The sequence below is a fragment of the Macrobrachium rosenbergii genome, chromosome 41, assembly GCF_040412425.1.
Source record: "Macrobrachium rosenbergii isolate ZJJX-2024 chromosome 41, ASM4041242v1, whole genome shotgun sequence".
Lineage (NCBI taxonomy): Eukaryota > Metazoa > Arthropoda > Malacostraca > Decapoda > Palaemonidae > Macrobrachium > Macrobrachium rosenbergii.
In genome coordinates, this window is record NC_089781.1 from 29,144,541 (window position 1) to 29,157,906 (window position 13,366).

Genomic DNA, 13,366 nt, shown 5'->3' on the forward strand with positions numbered 1-13,366 from the left:
TATATATTTATATATTTATTTATGTATATATATATATTTATATATTTATTTACATGTATATATATATATATATATATATATATATATATATAATATCCATATGTATATGTATATATATATATATATATATATATATATATATATATATATATATACATATTACATATGGATATATATATTATATATATATTGGTTAAAAAAAGAGAGAAACCTTCCATTTTTTTAGGCATTGATCTAGACATTGATAGTTAGAGAGAGAAAAAGAAAGAATAGAGAAACGAACAGAGAGAGAGAGAGAGAGAGAGAGAGAGAGAGAGAGAGAGAGAGAGAGAGAGAGAGACGAACAGAGAAAAAGGAGTAAGTTTGGAGTTTTGACCGCAATATCATGACAAAGTTAGGCCTAAATGCTTATTCGCCTTGTATCGAGGCCAAGAAAGCAAAACAAAGGTGTTGTGTTTTAAACGCCTGGTTTCAGTGATGTATTGGAACATAAAGCAAAACACGGGTAAACGTTGTGATTGTGTTGTGCTTATGAAGCCATTATGACTGCCCTTAATCGAGTTCGTAATCACGAGAAATATGTATCAAAAACGCATGGTGGCCTTCATGGGATAAATAGTCATCGGAAATTATAAATTCCGGTGATGTCAGAACACCCCCTTTTTGAAGGCGGTGCAAAAACAAGAACATATAAAAATGTACACAAAGTTTATCAACATTAATTTCACTAAGGCAAAATCTGTTTAAAGATTATGTCCACCTTTTTAAAAGATTATATCCACCCTTTTAAAAGATTACATCCATTGTTTTACCATGGTAAAAAATAAGTAAATACCACTTTACCTTATGCAGATTTCTGCACACCATTATACAACTCCTTTTTCCTTTTTGCTGTAGCAATAACACTTTTACCTAAGGCCTGTTACTGTTATATAACAGATACGACCAAGGGAGCATTAAATATTATTAACAGTTTCCAAAACTTATATATTTGGGAGAGTGACCATAATCTTACACTCTTCTACTGGAAGGGGGAGAGAGAGAGAGAGAGAAAGCAACCTAACTCTGCCATGTCTCTGTCTGAACTAACTGGTATTACCAAAATTCTTCTATGATGTTAAACCTGGCTTGTCTTGTCAGTTAGGCATTTGAGATAGCGGTCACCTTGGAAGTAACAGGAATAAACTGAGTTTCTTCCCTGGGAAAGAAAGGAATAAACACAGTTTTCCCCTGAAGAGGGAAAAAAGATAGGAAATTATTCTCTGGCTCAGAGCACTATATAGGCCTGCCTCTTATCTGAATGATTGACAGTATCCTGTTTGAACACTTGTATAAACACATAGGCTTCTGGATCAGGCAGTTTATATGAACCTGCCATCCCACATCTCTTTAGCTAATAGAGTATTTCCTGTCTTAACACATGTGTAAACAATGAACTCTTAAACTGGCCATGGTTATCAAACTTGTCATCCCATCTCCCTTTCTCTGATAACATAAGTGGCTTTTTGGGGTCTCTCTTGCATACAGCATTCCCTGTGGTCTCCCTCCTGACTAAACATTCAGTGGGTGCACAATGCCTACAGGAAGACATATCTTAGCTTATCACACAACCAGCCAACCCTTTTAAGACCTGACACTTAACATCTCCCATAAACACTATTTTCAAAGTTATTGCAGTCAATACATGACAAACACAAGAGAAAACATATAAGCATTGCACAAAAACACACATACCACAAAATCACCTCGTTACATTTCACAACACATGAGAAATATAAAAGAAAATATATAAAAAAATACAGAAAACATATCACTTGTATAGAATACACTTATAAGACATATAATTATAATATGTTTATACATATGTATATATATCTATATATATGTATATATACTATGTATATATGTGTATATATAGTATGTATATATGTATATATGTATATATATATGTATATATGTATATATACTCGTATATATATATATATATATATATATATATATATATATATATATATATATATATATATACTGTATATATAGATATATTTATATAGGTATATATTTGTATATATGTATATATAAATATATTTATATAGATATATATTTGTATATATATATATATATATGTATATTTATATAGATATACTCTATATATATAGATATATTTGTATAGATGTATATATAGATATATATGTATATATATTTATATATAGATATATGCTATATATAGATATATATATATATAGACATATATTATGTATATAAAGCAGAAAATGTTCCATAAACATATGCATTTTAAGGCTTCGTTTGTTGGTGAGGTGAATTTTCAAAATAACTGGTATCAATAAACGATCAAGTACGATGGCGTATGAGGCGTCAGAGTGAGTAGCCAGGGATATTGGTTGGGAAGGGGATGGAGCTGATCAGTTCACTTGTTATTCTGAACAGTCTCACTTTTCCGACAAGATTAGTGAGCGTGTCCGGGTTACAAGTGTCAAATTCCGGATTCATTTGAGAGCAAGAAACTGGAGACAATACCTTACAGTTCCAGTAATGTAATAAGATGTTTATTTATAGGTTTTGCAACAGTTCCATTTGTAGATTACACGGTTGTGAACTCCATTGCCATACAAAAAAGGAAATCGGCGATTAGGCCGATGTGAATGAAATACCTCCAACAAATGTATTCTTTAGATACTGAACAAAGGGGGAAAAATGTATGCAACATTGAAACCTCCCCCTGTCAATGGTATTCGCTGGACTCCGATAAAGGAAAGAAAAGCAAGCCTAATGGAATCTCCCCTCCATCAATGAAAGGCCTATTCATTAAACACCGATCAAAGATTTAAAACGTATTATTAAAACGTATTATAAAAAATCTCTCCTTCTCCATCAAAAGTATTCATCACACCCCAATCAAAGAACCTATGAAAACGGGTTCTTCTCTCTCAGATTAAAAAGAATGGGAACATTATGGAAAATTCACCTTCTTCATTCTTTCCTGTCAAAGGTAGCCTATTCATACAGTAATCGAAAGAGGTAAAAAAGCTGATATTGTTCAAAGTGCAATATCTTCCCTACCCACAATCCTGTGTCATCGTGATTATTGTCACTATCAGTCGTTCAGCATAGGCATAGGCCTAGTCCTGACCCCTGATTCTACAATACTGTGACTAGGTGGCAGGACAGTTTGCACTAGGTTTCAGATCACAAATAAATGTTGCCAACCAACATTTACACCACTTTCTTGATACATAATGCTAATCATTAAAATTATTAACGTGAAGTCTATTCACAGGTGGTTTACTAGTAGAAGGGACTGTAATGTTACAAGCTTACTTGCCCGGTTAATAATAACGGTTACTTTAAAAATTCACCTCACCGACAAATGAAGTCTTAAAATGCATAAGTTTATAGAACATTTCCTGCTTAGAATGACTTTTTCTTTCATTCCCAAAATATTTGCATAAATTCGTGTTACACTATATATTTATACATATATACTTTTTATATGTATACACATATATATATATATATATATATATTATATATACATACACATATATATACACATGTATTTGTATGTATGTATTTATTTATGTATAATATACTATTTGCTGTAATCCACACATTTATGCGTTTTCATTATGATTTTCTGAAATATTGTATGAAGTAATGTGTCGCATAGATCATATTTTCTTCAAGCTGGACGTAATCAGTGTTAAAAGAATATTTGGTCCGAAGGAACTGTCCAATCGATGACACTGTATCCAATGATATCAATGTTAATATCGGAGGAAAACTCTAACCAGCAATGTTATTGTGCCAAGAAGGTCGATCTCTACTATGGAATATAATCTGCAATGTTTAAAATTTGAAAATAGTACAATTTTCCTCTTCTCATTCTTACTGAATCCTTGACTGATAGGATCAAGATATTACAACATGAAACATGTGGTGGAAGTATATTGATTTTAAACCGGTCTAATCTGGGGACTCAGAGGATCTTTATTTCTAAAATTCCGGTTGATGACAGAGACTTGACAGAAGGAAGACTTTTCATTAATATCTTTTTGTATTAGTTATGCAAATTATCAAATCACAACAAGTTGATAACAGTCAAGATTAAAGTATAAAAGAAACGGTAAATCGGGTAAAGAAATCGAAGTACGTCCAGAATGCCCGTGACAATAAATAATCAATGCAAAAATGAAGGCCTCCATCTACAAATAGTGACTGTAGTACGTCCAAAAATCAAAACGGTTGTATGTCCATATTCTTTGTGGGATAATAGAAATAAAGATTATTATCCTGCGGTCCGTATACATACGTACATAGTTACTTACATAATGCAACCAGTCTTTAAGAGCACTTATAGGAAAACAAATATTCTTAAATCCCACCATTGAAAACTTCAGTTTATAATCACACACACACACACACACACACACACACACACACACACACATATACACACATATATATATATATATATATATATATATATATATATATATATATATAGTATTAAAAGTCACAGTTTTGAATGAAGATATTCAAGCAATGTCTTAAATGCATCTCTCTGATCCCTCTCTCGTTTCCCCTATAGGCTTCATTTGACTCTATCAAAAGTGGTGTCCCTTCATTGAGGGTGAAAATGTTTTTCAAAAGATCCTTGAGCACCATTAAAACAACATTTACGGAAACTCCTTCTCGAACAAGCGACGTAAACAGCGCGCGAACCATAGTTAAAATATTGCAACGAAGCGTACGTCTACCGGGAGAGAGGCCACACGCCATGATGTTTGTGCCTTTGATCTGAGTTGTTTTCAGACCAAACAAAACACGTTTTCGTAACGAGCTTTGTTTCTCGTCGTTGTCATGTTTGCATATGCAAGGAAGCACAGTTTCAGATTTACAGTCATATAATTGAAGTATTTTATATTTCTCTCTCTCTCTCTCTCTCTCTCTCTCTCTCTCTCTCTCTCTCTCTCTCTCTCTCTCTCATCGTCATTCAAAGCTAATATTTACAGTAGTAGATATATTTTCTTTCCCTGCAAGATACTTAGAACGTCTGACATACGAAGTGGGAAGATATTACAAAATCTGCCGAAATTTTAAATGATTTCGTATATATATATATATATATATATATATATATATATATATATATATATATACTATATATATATGTATATATATTTTACACAGACACACATATGTATATGTGTACTGCTGTCGATAGTCAAATGCGGGGTTCCTGATACTTATTGATAATTGGGCTTAAATGGATATAGCTGGTCTCAAAGACAGGCTAATTTTTCCCCCTATCCATTTCACTACCACATTTTAATTACTTATACTTCTTTATCTCCTTCTCATACCTCCAAAGAGGAAAACATGTCTTCCGAATGAGATTCTAGTTTGGAATGTGTAGCTGACAGTATTTCAGTGCTGTCTAATTAGGACAAGGAGACCCAATCGGAGATCTTCTCTCCTTAGGTCCCTTTCGGCTCACGCTGACCTTGCGTTTCAAGTCCTTACACTTGAGGAGCTTATGTTTGACAAGAGTGATCAAGTGTCATCTTGATCCTCCTTTAGCCAACGACTTCCCACATCAACCTCGCGCTCGTGTGACGAGCGCTCTGAAGATGATCGGGCATTTCTTCTTTTTACTTGATGTTTCTTTTAAGAAGAGTTAACCCAGTGAGTTTTATAAGCAAACGAATATTTCGTCTTTTAAGACGGATTTACTGACCAACGATTATCAGCAAAGCAGATTACGTTTTGATGACTGACTGCTTATACATATCACAGGGTAACGATTGGACGTTGCTTACAAAATCGTCATATTTTACTAAACAACAATTGATTATTTTTCAGTAGAAGAATTTTCTTGGAACTGTAATGTTTTCTTTTTTTCTCTCTCTCTCTGAAAAGAACATGCGACTGTTCTTGTGGATTTTCAGTACCAAATCTTATCATAATTGCGGTACTTGTACGCAGATTTATCAAAATCTTCGTTATACTTTGTGCCTGGTAGAACTGAGAAACAATTTATTTGTCAAGTAATTAGTCAGTCGGTAAGTCAACTGAACATTTGTTAAAATGGATATGAAGTATTTCCTGATGACTACACTTTACAAAGGAATACAACAGTTCAAGATGACGGGGAACAAAATATTAAATTTACTTCCATCAAACATAACTGGGGTAGTTGCATTGCCAAGGAATGACAATGTTTCCAAATGATTTCATGGAAGAAATGGTATTAGTTATGAGGCCTTGAGTTATTTTTTCTTTTAAGGGCAGAGCCGTAACGGACTGACAACCTCGTGTACTTTTCTAGTCCAGTACCGAAGAAAACAAGAAAAAGGAGAATGTATGAAGAAAGGGGGGCTTGGCCCAGACGAAAGCGCTAGACCATTTCTTGAAGAAAACTTTACAATAAGAGTCCCTGAAAATAGCATCAGAAATGTAATTTCGGAACTTTGCAGTAGAAGGAAAATGAGAACCGAACCGTTCAATCCACGTCATGCACATTTCCTCAAATTAAAAACATGGGATGAGGATGTCGAACGAGAGTTACTAAGCCCATTATGAAAGAAAGAATTCTCCCTTCAAGTTCAACGGAACAACGGCCGAAATAGGGCTTGAAGAAGAGAGGGTGTCCGTCGTGCTGCGGACGGCAAAGGAATCGCGAGATGCTGCAAGAATGGGGTCACTGATCAAATATCAAGTAAATGCCTTAGAAATTATTTGATGTTGAGGAGAGAAGATGAAACACCCTAAATTTGATAACTATACTCCGTACAAGTATAGATTTTTCCAACATAAATCTTTAGTTAATGAGGTGACCTGACTACCCGAAGTGTCAATTGGTGTAAGAGGTTCAACTGAATTTTCGAGAGATACTCTGAGTTAAGGTGTGAGAAGATTCAGTGGTCTTAACAATAAAGAAAAGCCAACTTTCTTATTCTATTTTTCATTATCATTAAGAAAAGTACTGTACAGTAAATCATGCAAATTAGTATAGATAAAGAAATCCACGGTACCTGTTAGCCAATACATGATAAGGAACTCAGGATATGAATTTTAGCCCCGGATTATTTTTTACCAATTAACTACGATTAATTAGAGCAGGTGAAAAGCTGTCCACTTGCTTTTATTATGCTCTTTTCACGAGTGTATTGTATACGAAAAATCAGTGATGTTTTGTGACGTTCTCCACAATTAGTTGCAAAGTAAGAAACTTGGATTTATCCTGCAGAAAATACTGAAGTTTTAAGATTACTAATTTTTTTCTTTAAATAGATTCAAGTAAAAATCTCTATTGTACCTATTCTGATTACTATATTGATACTGATTTCCTGTTATTCTGGCGTTTTTTTATGCGATATATAACGAGAATCAGAACAACAACAGCAACTTCGTTTGGCAATTACTCCCAACAGAAAAAAAAGTCTTCTCCCTAACGTCAGAGTTCTTATCTTGTACTGATGAGTCGTTCACCATTCGCTTCCTGCCATTTTAATGGTCGTTGTCAGAAAGAAAGAAGAGCCTCATTCACAGAGACTTCCTCCGAACGTATTCAAGCTAATTCTCCAGCTGAGGACAATTGCTTTGTTATTCATTGGCACAATTGCAGTCTGTGGCATTAAACGATTGCAAAACTGAGGAAACAGGATTCCATGAGAGAGAGAGAGAGAGAGAGAGAGAGAGAGAGAGAGAGAGAGAGAGAGAGAGAGAGAGAGGTAGGTTTGGTTAAAAGTAGCTGAGTTATTTTAGTATAGTAGATTAATTCTTCTCGTGGTAGGTTTGCATTAATTTCCTGGTTTTCGAAAGCCAACAAGTCTGAAGAATGAGGGTGCACTGGTGTAATCTTGGAGATTTTCTTCCCCAACTCCTAATATGCACTGACAAGTGGTTAAATCCTTGGTATTCAGGTCGGTTGTAAATGTTCATATAGACGTTATTTAGACGAATGATTATGCCTTATTCTTTATTTTTCAGATATACACGTACACTCAAAAAACAAACTCTTATGAAATATGTGTGCATATATGTACACACACACACACACACAGCCGATACGTTAACACCTGGGACTAAACCTTCTGAAGATTATATATATATATATATATATATATATATATATATATATATATATATATATATATATATATATATATATATATATATATATATATATATATATATATATATATATATGCTACGAATGTCCGGGATACTCACTTGACTCTGGGCGGCAACGGATAACGCAGGGGAGTTCCTTTTATTTATTACACATCTGACTCAATACTAGGACAATTCATAGACAAAACAAAGGAAATCTATGGCTTAGGGCCTTCTTCTTGTGAGGGAATTACGTAAACTCAAGGGTTCTCTTAACTAATTATATTTGCATAACAACAGATCACAAGAATGACGAATTACTGGGCAGGTAATAACAAGGGCCTGCTAAAATAATGAATCCTACACAGAATAAATATTCTACGCTGACGATATCTTTGTAACAGGGACCATTGCAGTGGAAAGGGGAACTGCACATGGGTCGGCCGAGAGATTCCACAGTCAAGGCCTATCTGCAAATATATGTAAGACGGTTACTTGCAGTAATAATAAGATGCACAAAGGGAAACTGAGGAATGCACAGATGGTGCCAGATAACTCAGTTCAGCACTAATGCATAATTATGTTAACACTGAATGCTCTAACACAGATAACTAAAGGTGGTGGCACAATGGAAAAATAAAAGAAACATTAGACAGAAATAACAGGAATCATGACTGGCTAAAAAGGACCTTACTCCGGCACATTACCTTAGTCAAGATGACGGTGTCCTTGTTCACACATAGGGCGCTGGCGATGGAGGAGGGAATTATAATGACACTACAAAGTATACTGGTTGGTTTGAGCCCCTGGGTCGAAACACCTGGTTCAGAAGGACAGGCAAGGCAAGGACGTCTGTCCTTGGGTCGTGTTCTAAGAGTTCTCTCTTGATTCTCGTTGCAGTGTCTATTTGTAACCTCTGGGGGATTACTCTGGCTTCTCTTCCAGATGGTGCAAAGTTCAGTCTTTATCACGTTTTCTTTATTGACGACATGGCAGCAGAAAACCCTAGTGGAGGGTCCAGGATGAGGTGTGGGGCCAACTCTCTCTTTTTGGCTCCTCCCTTGCCTTGGAAGGTACGACAGTCAGCTGGAATTAGGCCTAAAAGTGGTCAATTTGAACAGACAGAGAGAGAGGGAGAGTTAGGCTTAACCATTTTGGAGAATGGAAGAGAGAGTTTATGAAGGGGCGAGTTGAAACCTCAGTTCTAGTAATTAAGGAGGCACATTAATTTTTATTTCTTTCTCAATTACTTTGCAAGTGTAAAAATGGGTGAGGTTGCGAGAAAAGCTGCCCCAGTCATTGCAAAATATATTTATATCTATCTATCTATCTATCTATCTATCTATCTATCTATCTATCTATTATATATATGGTGGTGCTAGGACAATTCGGTCCCGGACAATTTGGTCCCGGACAATTCGATCCCGGACAATTCGGTACTAGGACAATACGGTACCAGGACAATTCGGTACCCGGCTTGTCATTTTTAAACGATTAATTTGGTATTTTCCTTAGTTGTTTACAAAGAATATAAAAAAGTGGGTGGCAGACCAGGCTTGTCATTTTTAAACGACTAGTTTGGTTATTTTCTTACTTATTTACAAAGAATATAAAAAAGTGGGTGGCAGACATAAATGAAATGATTTATTTAAAAAAACTTTTTTAGTTTCTTTATTCCAGACTTTTTACATTTCTTGTCGTTAAAAGTATGTATATAAAAATAAAATAGTAAAAACCATACATTGTTTGTCGTTAAAAGTATCTAATAAAAATAAAATAGTAAAAAGCCATACATTGTTTGTCGTTAAAAGTATCTAATAAAAATAAAATAGTAAAAACCATACATTTGTCGTTAAACGTATCTATATAAAAGTAAAACAGTAAAAACCATACATTTCTTGTACTTAAAAGTAAAAAAAAAATTTTAAACCTTAATATTATGAGCGATTGCTTTAAGGAACTGCATTCTTTCTGCTTGATTATAGCTCGGTACTAGATGAGTGATACGCTTGTCACAATCCCTGTACTTCTTCTTTTTGACTGGTTCATCCCCGTTTCGAAGCTTTTGTAATTTTGTTTTTGCCAAACTCTCTTCACTTTTAAGGGCTTCAATCAATTTCCATATGTTTGGATGGATACTGGAAAGACTTGCTGTAAATGTGCTGTGAAAACCTTCCAAATTATTAATTGTACGCGATTCTCCGTTCAAACATCGGTTTAGAACATTCCAAGATTCTATTGAAAATTTTGGATCAAGTCTCCTCATTCTGGCACCTCTCCCTCTCACTGGTCCTATATATGAATTTTCAAAATAAGAGACAATAGGTTGCGGGATATCATCATCGTCAACCAACTCATCAAAAGCATCAGCAACCTGATTTACAGGTAAAAAGGCTAGGGCTATAAAACATCTCATTTTATGACTAAATATGTCATCTTCGTGGTAACGTACTTTGAAACCTTCAGCTACAATATGCCTGTAAACATTCTGTCCTAAATGAAACAAGCAAAGAGAAATAGTTGTTTCTGGAAACGTATTTGAAAATGCGTTTTGCGCAGCTTTTTCGAAGTCCATTATCATAGCATCTGGCCCCTCGTTATTCACTAATTCTTTCACTTTTTGGAAAAGCCGGTTATACGTATTTTGAGACTTACCAGGTAAGAGGGCAAACAATCTTGGAGCACTGAAGTTTTTAATTTGTATATGCAAGACATAAAGTTGGAAAAATATAACAGGGCAGCTCTTAAAAGTTCCATCTCCTGCCCAATTCGCACATTGTCTCAAATCGTGAAGAGCGTCATTAGTAGCGAAAATTAAAATGCGTTTAACGTCGTCTATGCCACTGTCATACTGCAAAAAGATAGCCATTCTCGATAACACCAAACTCTCGTGGTATTTGAAATCCATTAATTGTTTGTGGGATCGGTGGATGATTAGCCTGATCACCTTTCCATCGTCTCATATTTCGACTAATATGAACTAGTTTCGTCACATCAGCAACTGCGCACTCATTTAAATTTCCTAGTTCTTCTGTTAAAATTGAACGAGAAGGTGTTTGACTTGTGATTGTCCTTTCCTTAATATTTGCAGTAGCAACTTTTGCACTCACTTCAGCTGCAGTTGTGCTATGATTATGATTTCCAATATACTTGAGCGCATGAAAACTAACATCTGAGTGAAGCCGTGCTTTGCAAGACCGCCTTTCACAACGCCAATATATTTTCGTGCCATCAGCATTTTCTTTATGATTTTGGTACACGTAGTTTTCTCTTATCGACTAATTTGTATTTCCCTTTTCCGATCGTATGCACTTGCAAGACTCCATTGTGTGAATGATGGGGTGAAACTAGAATAAAAAATCTAAAGGTACCTTTGCAGTAAACTTAGTAAAAAATTTGGAATAAAGAAACTAATAGTCTTTTTTTTTTATTAACAACTAAGGAATAACCAAACTAATTGTTTATGAATGAATAGTTGGGTAGTTAGTTTATATTATCTATAAACAACTAAGGGAATAACCAAACTAAAAAAAAAATAATAAAAATGGCAAGCCTGGTACCGAATTGTCCTAGTACCGAATTGTCCGGGACCAAATTGTCCGGGACCAAATTGTCCGGGACCGAATTGTCCGGGACCGAATTGTCCGGACACCATATATATATACTTATACATCTATATGTATAAAAGTGATTGTTTGTATATTTGTTTGTCCACTATAGAAATTCAAACTGCTTGACAGACCCAGAAAAAATTTTGCACATGGCCTCTATGTCACCCCAGGAAGGTTTATAACTTAAAATCAAACACCTACCCCATGACAGACACACACACACAGACAAAACAAATTTAATTTTCCTTTTTAACGTTCTGAGAGTCTTGGGTAGCTTGGATGGAAAGCTCCAAGTTCTCTGGTGATGTCATGAAACTCCTCCCATTGCAAACCCTCAGATTATGGTAGCCCAACAAATGCGAATTTCCTTATTAATTCGTTAGTTTCTTCTTCGTTATTACCTTCGGAATTCGCTATAGCAACTGCTTCGTGGCGTTATAAAGGCGGTTTAAATGAGGTCTGGAATAATAAAAAAAAAATCTAGATTAAAACTTTACAGGAATGTAGGTCATTACATTTGGAAATCTTTTCTGAAAGGCACTTGCAGAATTTACGTGTATAGAGTGTAAATGTTATACAATGCAAATCGGGATTAAATTAAGAAATGGCAACTACTGCACTTCGACGAACTTCGAAGTGGTCGCAGCTTACACAACACGACAATTTGTACCTTTTGCTGGTGTAATCACACACAGTAAGGAATAGTATTCCCGTCATTTAGGAAAATAAAATTAATGGTTTATTAGAATGATATATATTCATTTTATCTTGGTCAAATATATTAGCAATAAATAAATGATATATATTCATTTCTATCTTTTATCAAAGTGTATTTATTCAAAACAATAAATAACCGGTTGTCTAACATTCCTCCAAGAAGGGAAAGATTTGTTTGATTCATGATCATGTTATTACCAAGGGTACGAATTGACCGAGTTTATAGATGCCGTACTGACATGCTTAGCGGTAATTTTTTTCTAAAGATCCATGTAACTTTAAATTTCATTCTACGTTAAGGAATTTGATGTCATTGTAAAGGTAATGAGTTGTAATTTATTATGCTGTTAAAAACGACCGTAAAACCAATATAAAGAATATGTATCTTGAATTGAAGTTAGCCGTATAGTAAAGGAAAGTGCTTTGCCACTTAGTTTTATGTAAAAGAAAACCATTGTGCCGGGTTTGTCTGTCCGTCCGCACTTTATTCTGTCCGCACTTTTTCTGTCTGCCCTCAGATCTCAAAAACTGCTTAGGCTAGAGGGCTGCAAATTGGTATGTTGATCTTCCATCCTCCAGTCATCAAACATACCAAATTGCAGCCCTCTAGCCTCAGTAGTTTTTATTTTATTTAAGGTTCAAGTTAGCCATAATTGTTCTTCCTGCAACGATATAGGATAGGCCACCACCGGGCCGTGGCTAAAGTTTCATGGGCCGCTGCTCGTAAAGCATTATACCGAGACCACCGAAAAATATATCTATTTTCGGTGGCCTTGATTATACGATGTAGCGGCTGTATAGAAAACTCGGTTGCACCGAAGAAACTTTGGTGCATTTTTACTTATTTTTTTCGTTATATGAAACTGTTGCAGCAATTCACTTAATAGTAGGAAAGGGGTAAA